The sequence below is a fragment of the Lytechinus variegatus genome, chromosome 1, assembly GCF_018143015.1.
Source record: "Lytechinus variegatus isolate NC3 chromosome 1, Lvar_3.0, whole genome shotgun sequence".
Taxonomy (NCBI): Eukaryota; Metazoa; Echinodermata; class Echinoidea; order Temnopleuroida; family Toxopneustidae; genus Lytechinus; species Lytechinus variegatus.
The window spans coordinates 859,580-887,578 of record NC_054740.1 but is presented as its reverse complement, the minus strand read 5'-3'; positions in this window follow the sequence as shown (position 1 = coordinate 887,578).

Genomic DNA, 27,999 nt, shown 5'->3' with positions numbered 1-27,999 from the left:
CGGATGCTTATTTGCATAATATGTACATTCCACTTCAGATATTAAGCTGATAATTAATGTACTAGGCATTCTTAGTAGTCATATATTGATCTAGATTCACAGAGGGGAGACCTTTGAAGGGCCTTTCAAAGACCAAAAATTGGCAAGGTCTTATACAGCAGTCTCCAAGATCACTGAATTTTGTCATCTCTGTGGAATGGCTCAGAAAGACCCCTCGAAGAACTCTGAAAGACACCTGTCCTATAGAGATCTTTCAATGGTCTTTCAGAGATGTCTATGCATCAAGTGATCCTTCAGAATTCTTTCCATAGACTTTGCCTGGTCTTTCAATTATCTTTCGATGATTTTTCAATGATCTCTCATGAGTCTTACAGTAATCTCTGAAAAAAAAATCTCGAGAGACTGCCGAAAGATCATAGAAAGACTAATAAGAACTTTGAAGGTTCATTGAAAGACCACTGAAAGGCCAGCAAAAACAATTTTCCTGTAAGACCGCTGAAAGACTGTTTTGAACCGTTTCAAAAAGTTTTGGACTCACGAGGACCACAAAGACCAATGAAAGATCTATCAGGAATCGTGAAAGACATCAGAGATCTTTAAAAGTTCGTTGAAAGATCAAGCAAGTTTTATGGTCTTACAGCAGTCTTTCAGAGCTCTTGGTCTCTTTGGAATGAGGGTTTAACTGTTTGTATGAGAAAAATAGAAATTTCTGGGGGGGGGGGGGTTCATACAAGGATGCTCATAATTATATATGCAAATGATGTAGATTTATTTACATTTTTTTTATTTGAAGAATTATTAAATTTGTAAAGATTATCATGAACTTCGATTCAATTTATATTGTTTTCCGCACTTGATTTCCAAATTTGGGATTATTTCGTCATTTGCAAATTTGTATGGCTAATTTGCATAAAATGCAAATATTTGTAATTTTCCTATGCTTGTCTATTTAATGGCTTTTAATATGGTGTTAACTTCCTGTAACTTAAGGCATTGCCAAATTCAAATTTCAATAGATAATCTAGTTGCATTTTTTAGGAATGTATTACCAGTGTTTTTTCTTGAATATTTGTTACACACTTATTTGCATAATATGCAAATTACACTACAGAAACTAAGCTAAATATAAATCTATTCAACGTCCTTAGTGATAGCAGCATGTAAATTTCAACATTATTGAAATTTTCAAGCAGTCAATGAGAGAAAACTCACAATATCTTGACAATTTTCCATATAAGGATGCTTATTTGCATATTATGCAAATGAGGTAGATTTTTTGCACTTTTGATTAAAAATATTGATTAAAGTTATTTATCATTAATTTTCGCTCAAATAAAATTGTTTTGGACACTTAATTTGTAATTTTTGAACATTTTCCTTATTTTTCTAACTTTTTATGGCTAATTTATATGGTCTTAAATTATCTATATCAATATATATGGTGTTAAATTCTCTTTCTCTGTTCTTTAATTGTGAATGGTACTTATCTTGACTCTTTCCTTTCTACCTCTTCCACCTTCACTGTCTCCCCTCTCTTTCTGTTTCTCTCTCTCTCTAATTTATGTGTATGCATATGTATGTGTGTTTTATTGTTACATATGTATTTTTAATGTATAATCTGTATTATGTTTACGTAATTTTTTTATGTTGGGACCCTGCTTACAAGCAATGTGCTTCTTAAGGGTATCCCTCCATTTTTAAACAATATGTATCTGTATTTTGTGTCATATTTTTATGTACACTTATTTTTAAAGATGGTAAATAAATTGAAATTGAATTGAAAAATTGAAATTTTGCACTAAAAAAAAAAAATTGCATAATATGCAAATTTCATAAATTTCCAGTGCTTAGATTTTTTGGGACTTTTAGTATGTTGTTCAGGGGACCTTCCTGGGAAGCATTGCAGTGGAATATTCAGTGTTGCAATTAGTGGTTGGTCAAACCCTATATTGACTGGACTAGTAGCGATTAGCGTGCTAAATCACATAAATTATCTCACATAACGGATCTAATGTTCATTATTACCAGCATCACCATAATCATTACATTATCTTTCACATTTTTTTATTATATAAACTATAAAATTGATACTGGAGAACGATTGGAAATAGATAATGAATGAACGATGATGGTGATAATTAGAACTTTGAAGTGATAATCGACATGATAATACAAATGATAATATCAGTGATAATGTTGATGATTAAACATTAACAAACGAAGATGATTGGTATATATGCTGTAATGAACCATGTATAACTTGAGATGCAGTTTTCCGTTATCATGCTTGTTATAAAAGGGTTTTCATATCATGATCCATAAAGACATAGATTACATTTAGATTAAAAAGAAAGAGAGTGGATGGCCATCTAATTATGTAAAAGATTTTGCGGGATGTCAAGTCCGATGCAGTATAAATAAATGATTCATATCGAGGTCAATGTGATTTTTATATCAACGATATCATCCCCCGGAGTGTATCAAGTTATGAGTTTGTGTGCATTTTTAGCAAAATTGACATTTGTAATACGAGATTATTCTAATTTTAGAGTGCTATTACATGCGAACTGCATGCCATTCCTGCATATACGTTTTGAATTCGCCGGATATTTCGATCTCTGGATGCATATTATATCAGTTAAAGTAGAAATATATTGAAAATCTTAAAAATGGAGAATCATATATCAAATTAAAGGAGAAAATAAGGAGAACACGATGGTGTACATCATTTATCATGGAGATCGATGAAACTCAGTTAATTGATACTTTAAAGTTCTCTCTCTGAATGCTTCAAACACGCAGAATTACGTCCGCGAAATTGGGTTTTTTTTATGACGTCACTGTCTGTACGAGAGGTGTGATTGGCTCTCCCACATGAAGCTTACTTGCATGCAAAACCTGTTGCGAGGGTACGTTTTCTCCACACTGCTGGTCACTGAATACTTCGATCACGAAATGAAAGAAAACCCTGAATTTTATCTAGATTTGGATTTTCAAACTGATGATTTTGAAGATGAAGTGAATGATGATGAAGTGAACAAAAAGGGACGTAGTTGGAGGTAAATTGGGGGAATTACGCCGATGATGATGAGTCGGACAATTCAACTTGCAACACGATCACATGCATTCGCTACCAACTCATGCAGCGCTGCTACAAGTGCTAGCTGTACCGCACGGGCCAAATTGAATCCATGAAAATGAATAACCACATCCTGACAGACAAAATTTACTATGAAGAAGAAAAATCATGATATAAACTGTACTTACAAACAATATAATCCGAACCTGAAGGCAAATCAACTCAACGAATAGGAGCCAAGCAGCAGACGATATGCACCGACGATAAACTTCATGTGGCTGGGATAAATTGTCACTCGTTCTGTTAGATGTAATTTTTATCTCATTCACTTGACAAACATTACGAAACTCGGGGAATAATTCATCTATATAAAAATATAGCAACATCTCTTTTTTAAATTACGATAAAAGCATTTTTGAAGGAAAACGTTATGGTGAATTAAATTTAGATGTAAAAGATCATCCCATCATGTGTAGCTCGTATATGTTATCGTAAACAAACCATCACAACACATGCCGTGTAGCTTGCTCGCCTTGGCTGAGAGAGTAGATCTAGATGCAAATGTTGCACAGCTCTCAATCAGCAAGGCAAGGAAGGAATACCGGCACATGTGTTGTGACGGTTTGTTTACGATAACATACGAGCTACGCATGATTGGATGATCTTTTACATCAAATTTTAATTAACCTCAACGTTTTCCTTCAAAAATAATTAGAGAGATCACTTTATTTTTATATAGATAAATAATCCCCCAAGTTTCGTAATTTTGTCAAATTAATGAGATAAAAATTACATCTTACAGAATGAGTGACAATCTATCCCAGCCACATGAAGTTTATCGTCGGTGCATATCGTCTGCTGCTTGGCTCCTATTCGTTGAGTTGATTTGCCTTCAGGTTCGGAATATATTGTTTGTAAGTACAGTTATATCATTATTCTTCTTCTTCATAGTAGATTTTGTCTGTCTGGATGTGGTTATTCATTTTCATGAATTCAATTTGGCCCGTGCGGTACAGCTAGCACTTGTAGCAGTGCTGCATGAGTTGGTAGCGAATGCATGTGATCGTGTTGCAAGTTGAATTGTCCGACTCATCATCATCGGCGTAATTCTCCTAATTTACCTCCAACTACGTCACTTTGTTGTTCACTTCATCATCATTCTCTTCATCTTCAAAATCATCAATTTGAAAATCCAAATCTAGATAAAATTCAGGGTTTTCTTTCATTTCGTGATCGAAGTATTCAGTGACAGTGTGGAGAAAACGTACCCACGCAACAGGTTTTGCATGCAAGTTGAGCTTCACGTGGGAGAGCCAATCACGTCTCTCGTACAGACAGTGACGTCATAAAATTCGAGTCAATTCAAAGACCGATAGGAGGCACATTTCGGAGAGGCATATTAGCGTTTTTTAATCGGCGATTTTTACCTTATGTACTGTTTTCATTATTTTTGAATGACCCACTGATAATACCCACATCATTACCTTTCTATTGATATACAATAAGGCCACATTCATAATCAATACATTTCTCTTTTAAAGATGTGTACGCCTGAATCCTATTGATTGTCATTTGTATTAACTTTATAATAACGTCGATATACAAAAACATAATTCATCAGGTTCTTTATCATTACACAAATGATATGAACTTATGCACATATATGCCTACGTCTTTTGCTTGATAGAACACTGACCCCCCCCCCCCTCCATTAGAGCGAGAACATTATTGTGCTCTCTCATGAATATTGATTTCGATAAGGAGATCGGGAAGCGCACGCCATTAATAGTAATTTACATTATTTGTATACCACTTACAAGTGAAGCACAAAATATGTATCTAAACGCTACGGAACATATAGAAAGAAAGAATGAATTCACCAAAAATTAAAATAGTTGCACAGTTCACAGTAGGCTGACAACGATAGGGGTGATTCACATGCGGGAATAGCTATTTAACCCCCCCCCCAAAAAAAAAAAATAAATAAATTAAACATGGATTTGAATTTCTCTCTTGAATCTGCTTGTTTATTACTTTCTGTTAGATTTTTTCCAGAGTTGGATCTAGGGGGGGGGGGGAAGTGGCCCGCTCCTCCCCCTATTGGCAGAGCAAAAGAAAAAAAGGAAGAGAAAGACAAAAAAACTGGAAAAGAGAGGAGAAAAAACACAGGAGGAGGAAAACGATTGAATAAATAAGATGAGGGAAAAACAATTTGAAAAAACAATTCATGTCATTATATAAAATTTTTGCTCATGCTTCGCGCAGGCATTGCCTTTTAGGTGATTTGAATATATGGAACTTAAAATTTCAAATTTTGAAGTCAATATACACAACATATTTCAACTCGGAAATCGAACTTTCATTTTCTTAAAAGTGTCTTAAATTTTTTTTTTTATTATCTGAATAGTAACATTTTCTGCTCCCGCTGCGCGCTCACAAAATTTGATTTGTCAGGTACCTATTGTTTTCCTGTAATCCATTTTCGTTATCAAAATATCCCTATTCCTGTCAGAGTGTAAAAACATATTAGCTAGCGCTGCACGCTCTCATTTCGATTGGTGAGTTATGAAAATTTCAATATTAATTATATTACAAACTAATTAGAATCTCCATTTTATGACAATTTGTCAACAATTTTCGGCTGGCGATTCGCGCGCACATTGATTGTTGAAAATATATCAACTCATGCATCTTATTATAATTACAAAAGTGCTTTAAATATATAATATTGACATATTTCGCGCTCTGATTAGGCTTATTCGATAGTAAATTGATTTAATGATAAATTGCCCCTTTTTCAGAATGGAATATTGAAAAGTTTCATCTCGCGATTTGATAAGAAGAGAAATAGGAAGACAGTCATAATTTTCATATGATGGAATATTGTTTCTCTGCCCTATGTCAAAACTCAGAGTAATAATAATGAATTATAAATGTTCCTTTTTAACTGTAATCCATATCCACTCACAATTCCCTTACAAATCTCAAATTTTTCGCTTGCGCTTCGCGCTCGCATCGATTGTTTAGTTATGTATTTACCTTTTCCATGATTACGAAAATTGCTTGGAATTTCGATTCTTTAGGTAGAAAAGTAAATATTTTAAGCTCACGCTTCGCGCTCGCATTATTTAATTGTTGAAATATGTATCGTTTTCATTTACGGAAAATTACAAGCAGCCGTTGGCAGATTCTTTTTTTTTCATTTTGATTTAAAAGAATAAAGCTTAAAAGTGACAATATTTGGTTTACATATTATAAAGCGCCTTCTCATATTGCGATTTTACCTTAAACGTAAGTACTTTATTTTCAAACGAAATTCTATGAAAAGGGTGCAGTTAGGCTTTCATTTTGATGCCAAATAGTCTCATAATTGGGATTACTTGCAAACCATTACGAAAATGTCCCGTTTGATTCTCGACCTCACTTCGGACTGCAAACTGCGGTTTTATACCCCGATTCGCGTTTGGAAACTTTTCCAACCCCGATAAACCCATCTTGGCCAGGTAATCCCCTTGTCTCGATTTCACCACCACGGGCCAGCTAAATGAGCGTTGAGCCAAGGACGAAATGATAAACAACGCTGTGCTATTACGTAAGACTTGTCTGCCTGTAGAAGGATCTTCGGAATGAAATTATTGTATTCGATATTAATCACGTTTTCAAAGGCATATTACATTCAGACATCCAATACTAGTCCATTTTCAATTTCGAACGAAGAAAATCGACCTTGAAATAAGGAAAGTAAGCGAATAATAATTACGGTATGCTTAGCATGCAAGGACCGCGATGCATGCATAGTTTCTGTCCGTCCAGCAAGAAAATGGGTTCACTCGCGCAATGATACAGTCTTAACGTTCGAAAAATAGAAGTAATGGCATACCAACATACAAAGTATAATAATCATGCTGCTGATATGCACAAAAATATGAAATCATTTTTTTTTTTACCCCAAAGTCTTATTCATAATTTAAATACAAACTATGCCTGTAACTATTTTTTAATCGCAAACGTATTATTGCACCATACGTGGTTCTCCGGTAAACTGCCCATGTGCGCTGCATCCATTCCACCGTTTGTTTTGGGTCGTTTATACTTTTAGTTTCCACCATTAAATGTCTAACTTAGATATGTTGTGCTAATTTTTTTGTAAGTCAAAATGTTCATCGTTGGAGAGCGAGTTCAGGCGATTGATGAGTTGGGAAGATGGAGTGTTGGAAAGATCGATCACGTGTCTTAGTTTACAAAACCGCGTGCCCGTTGAACCCCGATCCCTTCAGTGCCCATTTTTAATATGTTCCCCTTCCTCAAGTACATCTTGTTGAATAATCACTTTAAAAAAGTTGTTTTTTTGCCCCCCCCCCCCTTAGCCCCCTTTTCATAGTGAAAGTTCCTTTGCAGTGTCCTTTTTTATCTTTGATCAAGCGACCCATTTGAACATGCCCATATTTGATTGTGATAAATGTCTGTTTTATTTTCTAGTTCAAAATTTATCATTCTGCTAATATGAGGTGATTAAAATTAGCGCCCTGTCCTTTTTGTCGGGAGAAAGAGAGAGAAATAGAGATGGGGTGGAATTTCCACCCCATCTCTATTTCTCTCTATATATCTTTAACAAGGGCGCCGGAAGCGAGGGGGGCAGGGGGCACTTGCCCCCCCCAAATAAATTTTTTGGGGGGCAAAACGAGATTTTGCCCCCCCCCCCATGTGCCCCCCTGAAAGTAGAAAAATTATAAATTTTTAAATAATTAAAGGACAAAAGTATACGATGAAGGCACTTTTATGCCCAAAAATTGTCATTTCTATTGTCAGAAATGAACAATTTTGCCCCTGACGGAGCAATGACATTATCATAGTAAGCCTGGCGTCTTTTGACGAACAGTTCCTCTGTGAAACATACCTTTGAAAAGCCCCTTTTCCATCTTATTACAGTGTGATAACGTTTAACCTTTTAATGAATACATTTCAGACTAAAACCGAATGGCAAGCTAATTTTCTTTAATATCTAAACCTACAAATTATGAAAAAGATGGATATCTTCTTAGATAAATGATTTGATTTTATATATTTCGATCCAAAAAAGTGAAAAAAAATCAAGCACGTTTTGAAATAAAAAGATGGCTGTGTATTTATGCAAAGCGCAAGCAATTTTATTATTTATAACATGTCCTGAAAGTTTTCTTTTTTCCCAATTATTCACCTCCCTTCCATCATTCAACTTTCTTCCCGGTCCTATCTTTCTTCTTATTTTTCGCCTCACCTTCCGCCGCTTCGCCCCTTGATCTACCTATGATGACCCCTCCCACGGCAGGAATTTTGTGTAAAAATGGAGTATAAGTCTCGTTAATAGAGTGTTTAAAAACAAATTTGGGGGATAAAGCATAGTTAAAGTTCATTGTGAAGGATTAATCATAACTCATGAAAACTATTCTTTATACTGAGTACGCAAACAATGAAAATATTCTCAGTATATTCCAAGTAAATTTGGAATAAAGGGAAAGTGAATTGGATTAACAAAGGTATGATTTTACTGGGTATGGAACATTCTCGTCTAACCGTCTATGCACTAAATTCAGAGGCGATTTTCTTTTTTCATCATTTTTATTAGTTATGAAATTGACAATGGCCATCGATGTCATCAATGTCATCACTCTTTGGCTGGTATAAAGGGCTAGATGAGAGTTGGAGAATAGTTGGGCCGGTATGCCTTTTCTTTTCCTAACCAAGTTCTTAACAAAAACTATCTGTTTATATATATTTCGAAATTCGAGGATATAATTTCGATTTGAAATTATGTATTTTTTCCATAATAAAAGAGCACAAATAGTAGGGGGACATTTGATATTATGTACCCCTTTCCAAAATGGTAGGGGGACGCGTCCCCCCTGTCCCCCTGGGATTTCCGCCCATGGTGATGGGGGAGCTTTTGCATTTTCTAGAATAAAATTGAAAGATTTCGTGCACACTTTGGGTGAATTTTGCCCTCTCGATCGGTGGCCCCCGGATGCATACGGTCATGCATGTTTGTCATCTTAAAGTCTTTAAAAGGCCTATATTACATTGGTTTAAAACAATAGAGTTTGCAATAAGGCTCGTAATTTGCTGGAACTGCGACCCTGATCATGAAGAAACACCAGTCTGGGTCAGAAGGGAGGAAACAGGATCAAAAAGAACCCCAAGACTGTTTAATTCTCAAGAAATTTATTTTTGAATGCTCTTAGAAACGCAACTTTTACACTCAATTTTTACACCCTCAACCACACCCTCTCCCGCTCGATCGCTTCCGTATCTCACGCTTTCAAAAATATTGTGCCCCCTTCGGGATTTTGCCCCCCCCCCAAAAAAAAAAAAAAACTGAAAGTGTTCCGGCACGCCTTGGTGGAAACAAATCTGAAAGAAAACATGAAACCAAGAAAGGTATTTCAGAGGGAGGTTTACCGTATACACAGGCTATAGGCCTACAAAATAAGAACAATAATGGGAGATAAAGAAGATCACCTGCTAATAACGCATGTGAATTAGAAAACGTTCTGAATAGATATGAATAGAACATTGAAATGCTATCCAAACATTGTGATTCATAATGCTGGTCTTTGTATTTTAATGTTCTATGTATAGGCCTACACCTCAGCTTTGAGAAAAGGACATTCATAGGCCTTACTACAGATATGATTGGCAAATGCACGTTCTTTAGAGGTGTAGATCAAAAGGGGGTGGATGAAGAAAATAAGTCAAGAAAGAAAAGAATTAGACAGCCAGACAGAGAGAAAGAAGGAAAGAAAGGAAGGAAGAAAATAAGTCTAGAAAGAAAAGAATTAGACAGCCAGACAGAGAGAAAGAAGGAAAGAAAGGAAGGAAGAAAGAAAGAAAGAAAGGAAGGAAGAGAGAGAGAAAGAAAGAAAGAAAAAAAGAAAGGAAGGAAGGGAGAGAAAGAAAGAAAGAAAGAAGGAAAGAAAGAAAGAAAAAACTTTCTATCAACGCGTGTATACATCCATGGCCATGCGCTCGCCGGAACTACACACATTGCAATCCATCGTGTGTGGCCCCCTGCTATGACCGTAGATGCTGGGGTGAATTATCTTCGCGGACCGAGGTCAAGAAACAGGTGTTTCTATACTTAAATTTAATCTCTTGAGGGCAATAGGATTTGTATTACTGGGAGAAGATATTTGTTGATAAGGAAAAATGGGGTATACAGCCCTCAAACGAGAGATTTTCGTCATGCACGGTTTTCGAGTAGAAAGCACATCGGGGAACATCAAAGTATCAAGACAGTCACCCGCGCTGACAAAGTGATAATCTCTCCTTGACATACCCCTACCAATCAAGAGGTCATCTTTCTATTGAAATCCGCCACCAGTCAGATCACATCTATGTTCAAGAATATAGGGTAATCCACCAAATCAAGAATGGGGTAATTTAAATCTACTTTGACAATGGGGTAAGCCGTCAAATACAGCTTGCAATGCGCTGGCCCATGTCATTTTCAACGTCCGGCTTTCGGGGAATTAAAATGAGCACGAAATACATATTTTTTCTTGTTCTCGTTTTGTCCCCATACTAGAACCTTGATATTGTTTATTTTCGTAATGTGCATTTGGATATGGTTTCCCTTATATTTCACAACATTTCGTCATTCAATGTAGTTTAATGCATGCAATTATAAAGAGCAATATTACATAAAACCTGTTTGGCGAAGGAGATTATAACATTCTGTTCGACTGATATTTTATCAACACATTTTTAATTAACCATGTAACTTCCCTCTTTATAGGTCTACTCTTAATGTGAACATTCGAGTTATATTAATTACCTACCATCTCTCTGTGCATTTTAATAACCAAATATATTTTGAAAAGGGGTATTTACCAGGCTAAAGTGAAGGTCCTCATTTGTGTATGAACGACATATTTTCATTAGAATACATGTTGTGAGTTTCAAAGGGGGCATACTTGTGTAAAAATGACATATTTACATTAACAAAATTGATAATGGCTCTCAAAGGTGGAGGGGGCACACGGGCCGGATGCCCCCCCCCCCCCGGATTCACTACATAACTGTACCCTCCATGTGCAGAATATAGACCCCCGTATAGACCCACTACTTCTTTTAGCAGAGGTCGCAAAATAGCCCACAATACTTTTGAGAGCCCAACTATTGTTCTAAATAAATACGGGGCTTATTGGATTGTATTGTTTTACTCTGGCAGGATCTGCACCAGCATGCACTCCATCCTTGATGATTTAGTCGAAAACAGTCATTTTAACAGTTTTTGTACCAGCTAAATATAGGAGGTTTGAATAAAATTAATAAAAAAGCTGTTTTCGACTCGCTGTATAGCCGCCGTAGAGCAAATGTGACCGAGGTATTACCATTTCCTGTACATTAATTTATATTTTCTAAATATATTTCTAAATATGCAAGCTAAACAGAATGCAGCTATACGAATAAGAGGTGAAGTACAAAGTTGGAAGGGAAACAAGGCCAAAGAGGCTTTCGTTTCACTAACTTTACGTCGGTAAATTATGTTTACCTTAGACACTGGGAATCTAATTTACAATAATTTGACAAACACACACATAGCAGATTAGCTCAGATATTTCATAGGAAGAAGAAATCAACGGCAATATACACGTATTGTACAAGTCAAACGTGAAGGTTAAAAAACGAATAGGTATAGAAAAGATTTTGAAAAAAAATCAAAGGAAGAAATGAATGAAGAATCAGAATTAAGTTGCCAAAAATGAATATTGTAAGTAGAACAGGAAAATTGAAAGAAATAATGAATTCCCCACCACTCAGCGGACTGGTTTGAAGGGGTGGGGTCACCATGCATAAAATCATGGTACTTGTGGAGGCCTCAGCCCCTGACCCTCTTCGGTTCTGTGGCTCCTGGATGGTAATCAAGAGCACTAGGTCACAGAGCACTCTCGATCACAGGGGAAATTTATATAAGAGAATAAAGACGGATCCCAGGTAAAAAGATAGTATAGATTTTCCTGTCCATTGTCATGCCGGAGTCACTTAGATGTGTTAATTTGCATTTTAAATCACGCGATATTTTTCATCGGTCATTCAAAGTTTTAGAGTGGGATTAATAGAAGACGCTATAATTCCTTTATTAACACTCATCTCTTTTTATGGTCAAGACTACCTCAACTTTGATACTTTCAATATTTATTTTTAAGTGCTCTTCATTTCGTTCGAAGGAAAAGATGTTTGTAATTGTCTTCAAAAAGTAACGAAAGTCTCTTTTGTCCTGAATTTCGGGCAATGAAATTCAAGAATTGTGCATTTAAGCTACAATTACCGATATGACAGCTTGAGCATCCAAAAGATGTTAAGGACAATTCCATATTTTTCCATTTCACCTGACAATGCTGACTGTGTGGGCTCAGTGTGATGGAAAAAAAAATCTTACCCTCGCCTGAAAGCTTACTTTCAGAAATTCAACATTTTAACGGTATGTTCTTCAAAATAAACCAGCATGCTCGTGCTAAAGGGCTAGAGCTTAATTGTTTTATTAAAGAAATGAAATCTAAATCTAATTGAATTTTATCATATACTGAAACCCAAAACCAAAGGTATTCCCATTTCCTGTACGTTAATTTATATTTTCTAAATATATTTTTAAATATGCAAGCTAAACAGAATGCATCTATACGATTAAGAGGTGAAGTACAAAGTTGGAAGGGAAACTAGGCCAAAGAGGCTTTCGTTTCACTAACTTTACGTCGGTAAATTATGTTTAGCTTAGATACTGGGAATCTAATTTACACTAATTTGACAAACACACACATGGCAGATTAATTCAGATATTTGATAGGAAGAAGAAATCAACGGCAATATACACGTATCGTACAAGTCAAACGTGAAGGTTAAAAAACGAATAGGTATAGAAAAGATTTTGAAAAAAAAATCAAAGGAAGAAATGAAGATGGATAAAAAAAAGGAACCATCAAAATTAAGTTGACAAAAATGAATATTGTAAGTAGAACAGGAAAATTGACAGAAATAATGAAGTTCCCCCCCCCCTCAGCGGACTGGTTTGAAGGGGTGGGGTCACCATGCATAAAGTCATGGTACTTGTGGAGGCCTCAGCCCCAGACCCTCTTCGGTTCTGTGGCTCATGGATGGTAATCAAGAACACTAGGTCACAGAGCACTCTAGATCACAGGGGAAAGTTATATAAGAAAATAAAGACGGATCCCAGGTAAAAAGATAAAAGGTAAAAAGTATAGATTTTCCTGTCCATTGTCATGCCGGAGTCACTTAAATGTGTTAATTTGCATTTTAAATCACGCGATATTTTTTCATCGGTCATTCAAAGTTTATAGTAGGATTAATAGAAGACGCTATAATTCTTTATTAGCACTCATCTCTTTTAATGGTCAAGACTACCTCAACTTTGATAATTTCAATATTTATTTTTAAGTGCTTTTGATTTCGTTCGAAGGAAAAGATGTTTGTAATTGTCTTCAAAAAGTAACGAAAGTACTTTTTGTCCTGAATTTCGGGCAATGAAATTCAAGAATTGTGCATTTAAGCTATAATTACCGATATGACAGCTTGACCATCCAATTTATTTTTTAAAGTTCAAATTAATGATGTTTTATTCGTTTGTTTTGCACGGCATTAATATTATGTGTGAATCTAAAAGTTCCTAGAATTTAAATGTTTAAACAAATGCAGTGGCGTACCTAGGATTTTCCTCAAGGGGGGGGGGTCTACCCCCCGTAGGTATGCTAGTGAACATACGTATAGTAAGATTGCTTGATTAAACAGAGGCCTCTGTTAAGCTCAAAGTTGAGTTTCTACGCTGCCCTTAGTTTTCAGCCTCTTTTCCACAAATACGTTTACATTTTATATATTTATTGTAATTTTTTGGTCATAGTAGCGTTTCAATGTATTACTTTAAATGCCATCATTTTTGGACCCAGGTATGATTTATATTCGGTCTTTAGCATGAGTTTTTGCATTTCGTTTAAAAAGATGTTAAGGAAAATTCCATATTTTTCCATTTCACCTGACAATGCTGTGTGGGCTCAGTGTGATGAAAAAAAATCTTACCCTCGCCTGAAAGCTTACTTTGAGAAATTAAATATCTTAACGGTATGTTCTTCAAAATAAACCTGCATGCTCGTGCTAAAGGGCTAAAGCTTAATTGTTTTATTAAAGAAATGAAACCTAAATCTAATTGAATTTTATCGTATACTGAAACCCAAAACCAAAATTATCTAAAAGTGAAAGCCTAACTTTTGAAAATATATACCGCACTGGACTACGCACACCGATACAAGAACACAACGATATTCAAATCAGTGACTAGAGATCGGGTGTTTAATAGTTTGCCTAAAACGCCGATATCGTGGACATAGAGGGCGCTCATGGAGAAACATCTTATCGGAGAGCCAATCGGAAAAGAAAAGATAAAAGCGCACGCTTCCGTTTTCGCTGCAAAAGGGCACGCTGCCGTCTTGAATGACAAGAGCACTGACCCGCAGGAAAGAAAAATGGACAATGGCACGCTGAGCGAGTTTGCCGAAAAATATAAATGTAAAGACGCGTGCACACCTTTGACAAGCCGCCTTACTTGCCAATCAAAATGCGAGCGTGCAGCGCTATCTGATAAGTTTTGACAATCTGCAAAGGGATATTTTGAAAAATTGATGGAATACACGAAAATAATAAAGGTAGGTGATAAGTTAACATTTGCAAGCGTGGAGCACGAGAAGAAAATATTGATGTTCAGATCGTAAAACTAACATTTTTAAAAGTCACTTTAAAACAATCAGTTTGTAAGTCAAACAAAATAATGAAAGTTCGATTTCCGCGGAGAAATATCTTTTGCATATTGACTTCCAAAGTTGATATTTAAGCTCCATATTGAACAAGATATGTAAATCAACTAACAGGCAAGGCGAGCACGAAGTGCGAGCGAAAATTTTATAAAGTGAAATATGAAAGATTCTTATTATTTTCCAAGTCTTTCACTTGTCACCCTCTTCCTTTTTCTCTCTTTTCCCTGTCCCCCCCCCCTTCTCCGTTTTTTTGCTCCGCCAATAGGGGGGGGGGGGGGGCGCCCTCGCCCCCTGGATCCGCCTATGATATAAAGTGGCACAACAACTTGAATGGTAAAACAAAACAATACAAAAAGTATGTAACGCAAAAGGATGTAACAAATATTTTCGTCAGAGCAAGTGTCTTGTCTCCCTTTAGGCCTAGTAACTGTCGGTAGAGCAATCGTGAGCAGAGCAATTGTTATTCGAGGAGCATTTTGTCGCAGGTATTTAGGTCCTATATTTATTTTTTGAAAGCAACATGCCGAGAAACTGTCGATGGAGCAATTGTGGACGGAGCAAATATTGGCGGAGCATTTGTCCCTACATGCGGAGCAAATGTCGGTGGAGCAACTGTCCCTACATGCGGAGCAAATATTGGCGGAGCAATTGTTGCCGGAGCATGTGTCGTTCGGGTAGCTTTTTTAGCTGGAGCATTTGTCGCTAAATGTGGAGCAATTGTCGGTGGAGAAACTGTCCGCGGAGTAATTGTCGACGGAGGAACTGTCTTCGGAGCAACTGTCGGTGGATTAAATGTCGGCAGAGCAACAGTCGGCGGAGCAAATTTCGTCAGAGCAATAGTCGGTGGAGCAAATGTCGGGAGCATTTGTCACCGGAGCATGTGTCATGGATTCACACGGATGGAGTGCAAGCGGGTGCGGATCCTGCCGGAGTAACACAATATAATCCAATAGGCGCCGAATGAACAATAGTTGGGCTCTAAAAAAATACTGCGGTCTATTTGTTGACCTCTACTAAAAGAAGTAGTGGGTCTATATTCTGCACCTGGCGGGCACAGTTATGTAGTGAATCCGGGGGTGGGAGGATCCGGCCGGTCCCCCCTCCCTTTGAGAGCCATTATCAATTTTGTTATTGTAAATATGCCATTTTTATACAAGTGTGCAACCATTGAAACTCACAGCATGTATTTTAATGAGAATATGTCTTTCATACACAAGCAATGACCTTTACTTTATAACATGGTAAACACCCCTTTTCCAAATATATAATTTTTTAATTAAAATATACAGACAGATGGTAGGCAAACAGAATAACTCGAATGTTCATATTAAGAGTATACCCATAAAGAGGGAAGTTACATGCTTGATTAAAAATGTGTTGATAAAATATCAGTCGAAAGTTATGTTATAATCTGCTTCGCCGAACCGTTTTTTTAATATGTAATATTGCTCTTTATAAAGGCAAGTATTAAACTACATTAAATATCGAAATGATGGGAAACATAATGGAAATCATATCAAAATGCAAATTACGAAAAAAAATAAATCAAGTTTCTAGAATGGGGACAAAACGAGAACAACTTGATGCTCATTTTAATTCTCCGAAAGTCGGACGTTGACAATGACATGGGCAAGCGCATTGCAAGCTGTATTCAACGGCTTACCCCATTGTCAAGGAAGATTTAAATTACCCCATTCTTGGTTGGGAGATTACCCTATATTCTTGAACACAGAGGTGTTCTGACTTGTGGAGGATTTCAATAGAAAGATGACCTCTTGATAAGTGGGGGTATTTCAATGGGAGATTATCACTTTGTCAGCGCGGGTGACTGTCTTGATACTTTGATGTTCCCCGATATGCCTTTTATTCGAGAACCGTGTAGCAACTAATCTCAATTATGAGACTATTTGGCATCAAAATGAAAGCCTAACTGCATCCTTTTCATAGGTTTGGCTTGAAGATGAAATACTTACGTTTAAGGTAAAATTTGAATCTAAAAAGGCGCTTTAATTTGTAAACCAAATGTGATTTGTTGATAAGCATCTTTACAATAAATGTTACAAAATCAAGTTTTATAGAACAGATGGTATACTCGATGTAGTTACAGCTAAAATATTTCAAATTCATCGAGAGGGAAAGTATCAGACTAAATAATGCAAGCGTGAATTGCGAGCTTAAAAGTTCATTTTATTAGGGTGGATCCAGCTTTCGTAAATACAGAGAGAGGACAAAATGTTACAGCGCAAATCTTAACTTTGTTGGTTTCTTTCTTGGGGAGTCCAAACAGTGACAATTGTTGGAATTCTTTTTTTCAAAGTGAGTTTGTGATAAAAAAGATTTGTATATATATAATTTTCTTTTATTGGCGTGATCTTTGGCGTGACCCGTTTTGGCACTGGTATGCGATCACGCAGTATTTAACGTCTAGATTTCTGAAAAGTTTAGACTTGCAGTAAAGCGCTGTAATAAAAACCATTTATTAGGACTAAAGTCAAACTGAAATGTAAAAAATACTTTAATGTATCATGAACCCGGAACCTTAAACAAAAAAGAATAGATCGTTTTTACCGTCTAAAACTTAACCCTAAAAGGACGGGAGGGCGTTTTTATAATCTGACATGGATCCAGGGGGGGGACTTATTTTGATAACTAAAATGGAATACAGGGAAATAATAGGTACCTGACACATTAAATCTTTTTGAGCGCGCAGCGGGAGCACAAAATATTAATATTCAGACAACAACAAATTTATCTTAACAGATTTTAAAAATGAAAGTTCGATTTCCGAGCTGAAATATGTTATGTATATTGACTTTCAAATTTGATATTTTAATTAAGTTCGAACAGGTGTAAGTCACCTTAAAGGCAATACGAGCGTGAAGCATGAGCGAAAATTTTTTATAATGACATGAAAGAATTTTTGAAAATTGTTGTCTAAGTCTTTCCCTCATCTTATTTATTTAATAGTTTTCCTCCTATGTTTTTCTCTCCTCTCGTTTCCTTTTCTTTTTTTGTCTTTCTTTCCCCCTTTTGGTTCCGCCAATAAAGGGAGGAGGAAGGGGGTTGGCCACTTGCCCCCCCCCCTGGCTAAACTCTGGGAAAATCTACCAGAAAGTATTTAACCGGCAGATTCAAGAGACAAATTCAAATCAATGTTAACTGTTTGTTGGAATCCATGACACATGCTCCGGCGACGATTGCTCCGGTAACAAATGCTCCCCAAAATGCGATATTTGCTCCGCTGACTATTGCTCCGCAAAAATTTTCTCCACCGACTGTTGCTCCGCCGACAGTTGCTCCGCCTACTGTTGCTCTGCCGACAGTTGCTCCACCGACAATTGCTCCACATTTAGCGACAAATGGTCCGGCGACAAATGCTACCCGAATGACACATGCTCCGGCGATAATTGCTCCGCCAATATTTGCTCCGCATGTAGGGGCCGTTGCTCCACCGACATTTGCACCGCATATAGGAGTAATTTGATTAAATAGCGGCAATCTGCGAGGTTTAAATGGCTTTGATATCAATAAGTTCCGGGGGCTCCGCCCCAGATCCCAACTGCATAGCACTGCCGTATATGAGTATGGAAGGGTTGGGCCATGGTCCCCAAAAGTTTTACCATGTAAAAAAAGATATCTCAAAGTTAGATTCTCATGAAAAGGTGATTTTTTTCTCGCTTCGCTCGCTCGGGACTTATATTAAGCAGCTTTTTAGCACATGCGCCATACTGCCCCCCTTGATTTTTTGTTTACTCTGCACGCTACTGCCGCAAATAAACCTGTTAACCATGTTGACAGAGGCGTACAGATCACAAAAAAGGGATGGAAAGAGGGAAGAGTGAAATATATTCTCTGGAAACATGTCAAAATCAATCACAAAATTGGATTTTTGTTTCAAAAATGTCAAAAGTTTTGCTCGCTCTCTGGCAACTCTTTTTTAAAGATAAATTCTGCCTGATACACAATGTCTTGCCCTTTCGAAATCGTCGCCTAATTACACCATTGCGCCTGTTTATGCCATGATATGACCGGGAAATTTTGGCTCTTGCCCCCCCCCCCCCCCCCCCCCCCCCCCCTTGGCCACCGACCCCTGTTATGCCGCTGTTTACACCTAAAAACGGGACACTCCATTCATGTTTTGTAAATCATGAAAAGGATGAGTAATTGGATATCTTTCTACATTGATATTGCGAGCGCAAAGCGCGAGCACACATTTTTTTATATTGTGGAATAAAACTGGATAATGATTTATACATAGAACAAGATGCGTATCTGAATAAACGCGCGCGTGTTTCAGATCTAGACCTAGAATCTGAGTGGGCATTTTAAATGCCTTTTTTCATCGTTAAAATCGATAAAGTGAGCGCGAAGCGCGAGCTTAAAACATTTGATATTCCGATCTGAAAAGGGTCAATTTAAGCTCTGTATTTCAAGCACTTTGTAGGAAAAATTGTGAGGTGGATATGGATAACATTAAAAAAAACGAGTTTCATTAGTTAAATTCATTCAAAAGTTTCATTATTATTACTTTGAGTTTTGACATAGGACCAGGACATTCCAAGAGCATTATGTCATCATATGAAAATTATGACTACATCTTCTTATTTCTCTTCCTAAGCGCAAGATAAAACTTGTCGATATTGCATTCTGAAAAAGGGACAATTTGATTCTTAAATTAATATCTTATTTATTAAGCTAATAAGCCTAATGTGAGAGCGTGAAATCTATTAATATTATGGCCTGAAAACTGTACATTTAAAGCACTTTTGTATTCATGATTTATGAAGAAGATGCATGAGTTGATAGATTTTCAACAATCCATGCGAGCGCGAATCGTGAGCCGAAAATTTTAAAAATTCAGACCATAAAACAACAAGATTTGCAAAGCACTTTTTAAAAATCAATTTGTAAATCAAACAAAATAATGAAAGTACAATTTCTGAGTTGAAATATGTTTTCTTTGTTGACTTCCCCTCATCTTATTTTATTCACTCGTCTTCCTCTTCTTGTGTTTCCCCTTCTTTTTTTCTCCTCTCTTTTCCCTTCTTTTTCTTTTTTTTTTCTTTCTTTCTTTCTTTTCTTTCTTTTTTTCTTTCTTCCCCCATTTTACTTTTTTTGCTCCGCCAATGGGGGGGGGGGGGGGGGGGGGGGGTGGCCCCTCGGGCCCCCTAGATCCGCCTATGAACAGTGTATAAAAACAACTGATAATCAAAATTAAATCTGAGTTTCTCTTTTCTAACAGTTTCAAAAGCTTTACCATGAAGACAATCAATATCAAGATACTGTAAAAACATTAATTAACACAATCTCTAAACTGATCATTGTGTGATCGGTATGATATCCTTAATCAATATCACATTTTCTAACCCTGTAAACAAAGAAATTATATCTGAAGATATCAAAAAATAATGTTTTCTACTTTGCTTCAATGGTGTGGGCTGTCTCCTAGTATAACATTTTGGATTTGGATTTAACTGACGCCATGGATCAACTAAGTTTACTCACTGACTCAAAACTTTGGACCAGGTTCCAATCACCACATAGGATTTTATGAGGATCATCATAGTCCAATAAGATATTTTCTATACATCTAAAAATTTAGGGTCATTTTGCCCATACAATGAAATCAATGAAATAAGCAATATAGTTTCCATCAGTATCGCATTTTACTCTCTCAATAACAAGTTGTATGTTTTTATCAAATAATATAGCATCGCATTAGATGATTTATATGAGAAAAACCCTTCCTCCCACTCCTTTAAGATGTTTTCTTCCAAATCCTTTACAAAATGAGTGTCCTGTAAACAATATTTTTTTTCCTTTTCAAAAAATGAAATATATAATATGAAGGAACAATATCATGCTCATATCATATTCAACATCAACTAAAAAAAAGTATAATATAGATAGAAAAGACATTTTTCTGTAAAAAAAAAACCTCTATTGAAAATAAGGCTTTTAGAAAATACTGTGGTACAGGTTCAGGTCAACACTATCTTAAATGCATATATTCAAAGAAGATTTCCTTGTTATTGGAATTATTCACAATCTACACCTTTTCGCCTAAAGATAATTTGATTTTTTTAGGAGAGGGTGTAATTTCTAACAACTTCTACTGGTTATGCTGAAAAAAAAATCGCCGTAGGTAAAAAATATGCCCTTTTCCAAAGGAAAAAGCCTTTTGGCAAAATGAAATGTGCTCTTTTTTCAAAACTAAATACTTTTCTTGAAGTCCAACATAAAACATTTCAGGATGGTCACAAAAGTAATGTCAATAACATGAGATAATTTATCTTTTTAAAAGGTGTCATTTTCAATTGTTCCTGCTGGTTATGATTTTTAAAAAATCCCATTTTTCAAAAAAAATGTGCTCTTATTTGAAATTGAATACCCTTTTTGAACTACAACATAATACATATTAGGCTTGAAAATCACATTTTTTTGTGTTCTCACGCTTTGCGCTCACCTCAGCCATTATGTAGCAAAGTTCCCTTCTACTGACAGGTGAACCCCTTCTACTATCATTTCATTTCATTTATTTTCCACAAATCAATTAAAATACAAAGAAAAACTTACAACTCATTCCGAAATAGTATGCATAATTACAATATAAAAGCAGATTCTAAGTGGATGGACCTAAAGTAAAGCAAAAGCTTTTTTGTGGATAGGCCCTTAACAAATAATTTATGTGTAATCCTTGATAGCTACAAACAATTATAGAAAAAAATAGAGCTGAGCTCGGAGAAAGTTACAGAAACTGGACGAGGGCGAAAACAGAGAACGTTACAAGAACAGGGGCACACAGGTTACTAGACAAGACAAGGAGGACAAAACAAGACATAAAAGAAAGAAGGAAAGAAGACCCGTCTTTTACATTGCTGTTCCCGATTGCAACGTTTAAGCATGACGTAAAATATTTTGACAGAATTGATCGTATGCCAGTGAAATAGTAGACGGGTCCTTTGTAAGGGTATCTGCAGCTGTAAATATGAATACATGTAATTCATTACAATGGTAATCATACGGACATAGTGAGGGGATGGAGCACCCGGCAGACGAGGAAAAGAAAAAAACTTGATAGTTGCTAGGAGAGAAAAAGTATCAAATCACCGAAGCAAAACTTAGAAGAGGTATGTGGTTTTAAAGAGTTTCCCTGGCTACCAGGTGCCCAATCCACTCTCTGACCGTCTTAAAAGTAATACGCAATTTAGTACAAATAGATAAATATATATTGTGTATTTAAAGCTTACAGTTGGGTTCTACGAGGAGTAATATTTTTTCGCAAAAGAGACGTTTTCAATCATGGCTAGCGACCCTCATCTACTATTATGACTAACAAACCCCTACTACACTGTTAAATTGCTAATTCAGCACTTACAGTGCTTGTATAGTGACTGCACTACTAGTGCTGATTTTCTAGTTTAAATTTAAAGTAGAAAATCTACACTCCCAGTGCAGTCACTATACAAGCACTGTTAGCGCTAAATTAGCACCTCATTTTTTACAATGTACTATTATGACTGGCAAAACCCATCTACTATTATGACTAGCGACCCTCATCTACCATTATGACTGGCGAACCCCTTCTACTATTATGACTGGCGACCCTCATCCATTATTATGACTGGCGGCCCTCATCCATTATTATGACTGGCGAACCCTTTCTATTATTATGAATAGCGACCCTTATCTACCATTATAACTGGCGAACCCCTTCTACTATTATGACTGGCAACCCTCATCCATTATTATGACTGTCAAACCCTTTCTGATATTATGACTGGCGACCCTCATCCATTATTATGACTGGCGAACCCTTTCTACTATCATGAATAGCGACCCTCATCGACCATTATGACTGGCGAACCCCTTCTAATATTATGACTGGCGACCCTCATCCATTATTATGACTGGCGACCCTCATCCATTATTATGACTGGCGAACCCCTTCTACTATTATGACTGGCGACCCTCATCCATTATTATGACTGGAGAACCCCATCTACTATTATGACTAGCGACCCTCATCTACCATTATGACTGGCGAACCCCTTCTACTATTATGACTGGCGACCCTCATCCATTATTATGACTGGCGACCCTCATCCATTATTATGACTGGCGAACCCTTTCTACTATTATGAATAGCGACCCTCATCTACCATTATGACTGGCGAATCCCTTCTACTATTATGACTGGCGACCCTCATCCACTATTATGAATGGCGACCCTTATGATCAACGAACCCTTTTCCTCCTTATGACTGGCGACCCTCTTCCTTTATTATGACTAGCGACCCTCTTCTTTGATTATGAATGGCGACCCCCATCGTTGATTATGACTAGCGACCTCTATGAACAAAGCCCCTTATGAATAGCGACCCTTATGACTATTATGACTAGCGGTCCTTATAACTAGCGGGTATTATGACCAGTGGTCCTTATGACTAGCGGGTGGACCCCCTTTTTCTTCCCTTTCCCGCCTAAAATTTCCGTTTCACTTTGCCATCTCTTTTTTTCTAACCCCTTCCTCAGTAGTAGGCCCTATTTCAGGATGATTATTTGTTCACTCCAATTATTGTCCCTTTTCCTTTCTCCTCTTGTTTCTTTATTCTCTTTCCATCTCTCATTGTTTAATTGTCTCGCCCACAAGAGGTGAAGACGAGACTAAGAGATCCAAATATCGATTCCCAGAGAGGGCTAGCCGATTCTGCGGTGCAAGATAGACCCGGGGGGGGGGGGGCACTTACATTGACGAGTGGATACCATGCGCGACCAAAAAAACACGTAAAAAGGATGTCCTTTTCGCGATAGGGCACGTTACGTACGTAACGTGATAAGGGTGTCAAAAACACAAAAAATAATGAAAAAAGGGTATCTATTTCGCTAGGAAAATTACGTGTTTAGGGTCGAATTTGCGGGGATGATAAAACAAAATTAAAATGTTTTATAAAGGATGTACTTTCTGCCCCAACACTACGTGTTTAGAGTCCTATTTGCGCGAGGTGTAGAAGGTGGGTTCGTACTAAACCAAATAAGGTAAAGCCGACGACCGAAGGACCCGTAACAATAAAACATTCCTGTACTTGTTTAGGGGTCCATTTCAGGGAATATTGCCAAGAGTATCGTTTTGTTTCCAATACTTGTAAAGGGTAAGGTTTCACACGCCAATACTTGTTAAGGGTTGCATTTTCAGAATATGGAAATTACGTGTTTAGGGTGCTTTTCGAGACCCCATGGTCGCGCATGGTATCCACTCGTGAATGGAAGTGGCCCCCCCCCCCCCGGGAAGATAGACCAAAAGCCAATTCTGCATCGGCTTTTGGTTCTGAACCAAAAGACGATGCACGTGGAAACAGGGTAATTCTCTACCAAACGCGTACTGAATGTTGATGTCTCGAAATGTATGCGTGGGAACGTCTCGGGGGGGGGGGGGGGGGGTTAACCGCAAAGTAGTATGCATGCGACGCACTAGTATTTCATGTTTGCCGACCGTATGGAAAACATTCTACAAGGGCGCGCTCCCCCCCTGTCTTAGGTCCATGACCTTGCTTTCTATTACGATTAGGTTTATTTTATACGGAGCTTTTAAAGGGATGGTCCGGGCTGAAAGTATGTATAGCTTATTGAATAGAGTAGAATTCACTGACTAAAATACGGAAAAATTTCATCAAACTCGGATATAAAGTTATTGAATTTTAAAATAAAAACAGTCATGATTATTCATTAGGTTGGCTGATGATGTCACATCTCCACTTGTTCTTTTGTATTTTAGTATGTAAAATTAGGTATATTCAATTTTTTTCATCCAAGAACTAGAAAAATTGGATTGGCAACTGATTTAGTGCATCAAATATTTATTGCTGCAACTTATTTCATTATAAGGGAGACATATGCCTATTATTCGCACAAGTATGAAATAATGTAAAAATTATGATTATATTTAATAACATAGGTAAACGGAAAGTGGATATGTGACAATATCAGCCCACCAAATGAATATTCAAGACGACTGTTTTCACAATATATTGCTAAACTTTAAATTTCAATAACTTAATATTACTTGTTATCCGATTTTGATAAAATTTTCGGCACATTGCTCAGTGAATTCTACTCTATGTATTAAAACATAAATATTTTCAGCCCGGACCATCCCTTTTACATCCCGTTTTAAGTGCCATCGACTTGGTGAGAAACTTAATCATGCCATGTCCACATCGGGGGGGGGGGCACTAAGTATATAATGCATAGTGGGTATGTGCCGCGGAGGGGATCCCCATTTTTACACTCGAGTTTCCGTTCCAAGGCATAGCATTTTTGTATTATTAAAAAAAAATCAAAGAATGCCACTCCAAGGAATATTGTTTTGCCTCGCCGGCGGCACACCCAGTTTTGGTCGAGTGCCCCCCCCCCCCCCCGGGAGGGTCCACATAAGCTATTATGACCTTTGATATGTCGATGTGGCGAGATATCGTATCTTGTCATGGCAACAAGTTTTTTATAAGTCGACTTGAAGAAAACGAAGTACAATTGCCCGAAAACGTGTCCGTATAGCACGCTATGAGTGGTAATTAGCTAGACAAAATCCCCGGTCTTCAGTCTTCGTTTTCCAGACACCCAACAACAGGTCTGGAAAACGAAGATCGAAGACCGGGGACATGCGTTATGTCAATGGTAGTAAAATTTTCATGCCAGCTGAGCGCGATATATTGCTCAATCAATTATCATTAATGGTTGCAAACGGCAGTTAATTTGAGACTGCTTGTACATGATTGCGATATCCATACAATTAATCATTAACTTATCAACCAATCATAACTGATTACATATCCAATATCAGAATATTCCTGAATTTGATCTGAATATAATAATGGTTTATTTTAGCTAGACGGATGCGATCCCCGGTCTTCTGTCTTCGTTTTCCAGACACCCAACAACAGGTTTGGAAAACGAAGATCGAAGACCGGGGACATGCGTTATGTCAATGGTAGTAAAATTTTCATGCCAGCTGAGCTGAGCGCGATATATTGCTCAATCAATTATCATTAATGGTTGCAAACGGCAGTTAAGTTGAGACTGCTTGTACATGAATGCGATATCCATACAATTAATCATTAACTTATCAACCAATCATAACTGATTACATATCCAATATCAGAATATTCCTGAATTTGATCTGAATATAATAATGGTTTATTTTAGCTAGACGGATGCGATCCCCGGTCTTCTGTCTTCGTTTTCCAGACACCCAACAACAGGTTTGGAAAACGAAGACCGGGGACATGCGTTATGTCAATGGTAGTAAAATTTTCATGCCAGCTGAGCTGAGCGCGATATATTGCTTAATCAATTATCATCAATGGTTGCAAACGGCAGTTAAGTTGAGACTGCTTGTACATGATTGCGATATCCATACAATTAATCATTAACTTATCAACCAATCATAACTGATTACATATCCAATATCAGAATATTCCTGAATTTGATCTGAATATAATAATGGTTTATTTTAGCTAGACGGATGCGATCCCCGGTCTTCTGTCTTCGTTTTTCAGACACCCAACAACAGGTTTGGAAAACGGAGACCGAAGACCGGGGACACGCGTAATGTCAATGGTAGTTGCAAACGGCAGTTAAGTTGAGACTGCTTGTACGTGACTGCGCAGTATGAGGTGTATTGTATGCAAGTTTTCAATTTTATGACGGGTGTCTGGAAAACGAAGACCGAAGACCGGAAACACATATCACACTCGTGTGAAAGCGTTTGTAGTTCACGCACGAAGTGTGTACAAAGCAGAGCAAAGTGTGTACAAAACACGTGCGCGGGTTAGAATGGACTCTGGACCTTGCCCCCTACGCATGTTCTCCCATTGACAAAACGCATGTCCCCGGTCTTCGTTTTCCAGACCTGTTGTTGGGTGTCTGGAAAACGAAGACAGAAGACCGGGGATCGCATCCGTCTAGCTAAAATAAACCATTATTATATTCAGATCAAATTCAGGAATATTCTGATATTGGATATGTAATCAGTTATGATTGGTTGATAAGTTAATGATTAATTATAAGGCTATCGTTATCAGCTAGGACATAATTAATACATAACAATTATAACTTACATAATTTATTTCACCCACGGAATTCAGCCATTGCAATTCTCAAAACTGTCATAAAAATGAAAACTTGCATACAATACACCTCATACTGCGCAATCACGTACAAGCAGACTCAACTTAACTGGCGTTTGCAACTATTTTACTACCATTGACATTACGCATGTCCCCGGTCTTCGGTCTTCGTTTTCCAGACCTGTTGTTGGGTGTCTGGAAAACGAAGACAGAAGACCGGGGATCGATCGCATTGATCCGTCTAGCTAAAATAAACCATTATTATATTCAGATCAAATTCAGGAATATTCTGATATTGGATATGCAGTTATGATTGGTTGATAAGTTAATGATTAATTATTGGAAGGATATCGTTATCAGCTAGGGCATAATTAATACATAACAATTATAACGTACATAATTTATTTCACCCACAGAATTCAGCCATTGCAATTCTCAAAACTGTCATAAAAATGAAAACTTGCATACAATACACCTCATACTGCACAATCACGTACAAGCAGACTCAACTTAACTGGCGTTTGCAACTATTTTACTACCATTGACATTACGCATGTCCCCGGTCTTCGTTTTCCAAACCTGTTGTTGGGTGTCTGGAAAACGAAGACAGAAGACCGGGGATCGATCGCATTGATCCGTCTAGCTAAAATAAACCATTAATATATTCAGATCAAATTCAGGAATATTGTGATATTGTATATATGTAATCAGTTATGATTGGTTTATATGTTAATGATTAATTATTGTAAGGATATCGTTATCAGCTAGGGCATAATTAATACATGTACATAACAATTAAACGTAAATGATCTATTTCACCCACGGAATTCAGCCATTTCAATTCTCAAAACTGTCATAAAAATGAAAACTTGCATACAATACACCTCATACTGCGCAATCACGTACAAGCAGACTAAACTTAACTGGCGTTTGCAACTATTTTACTACCATTGGCATTACGCATGTTCCCGGTCTTCGATCTTCGTTTTCCAAACCT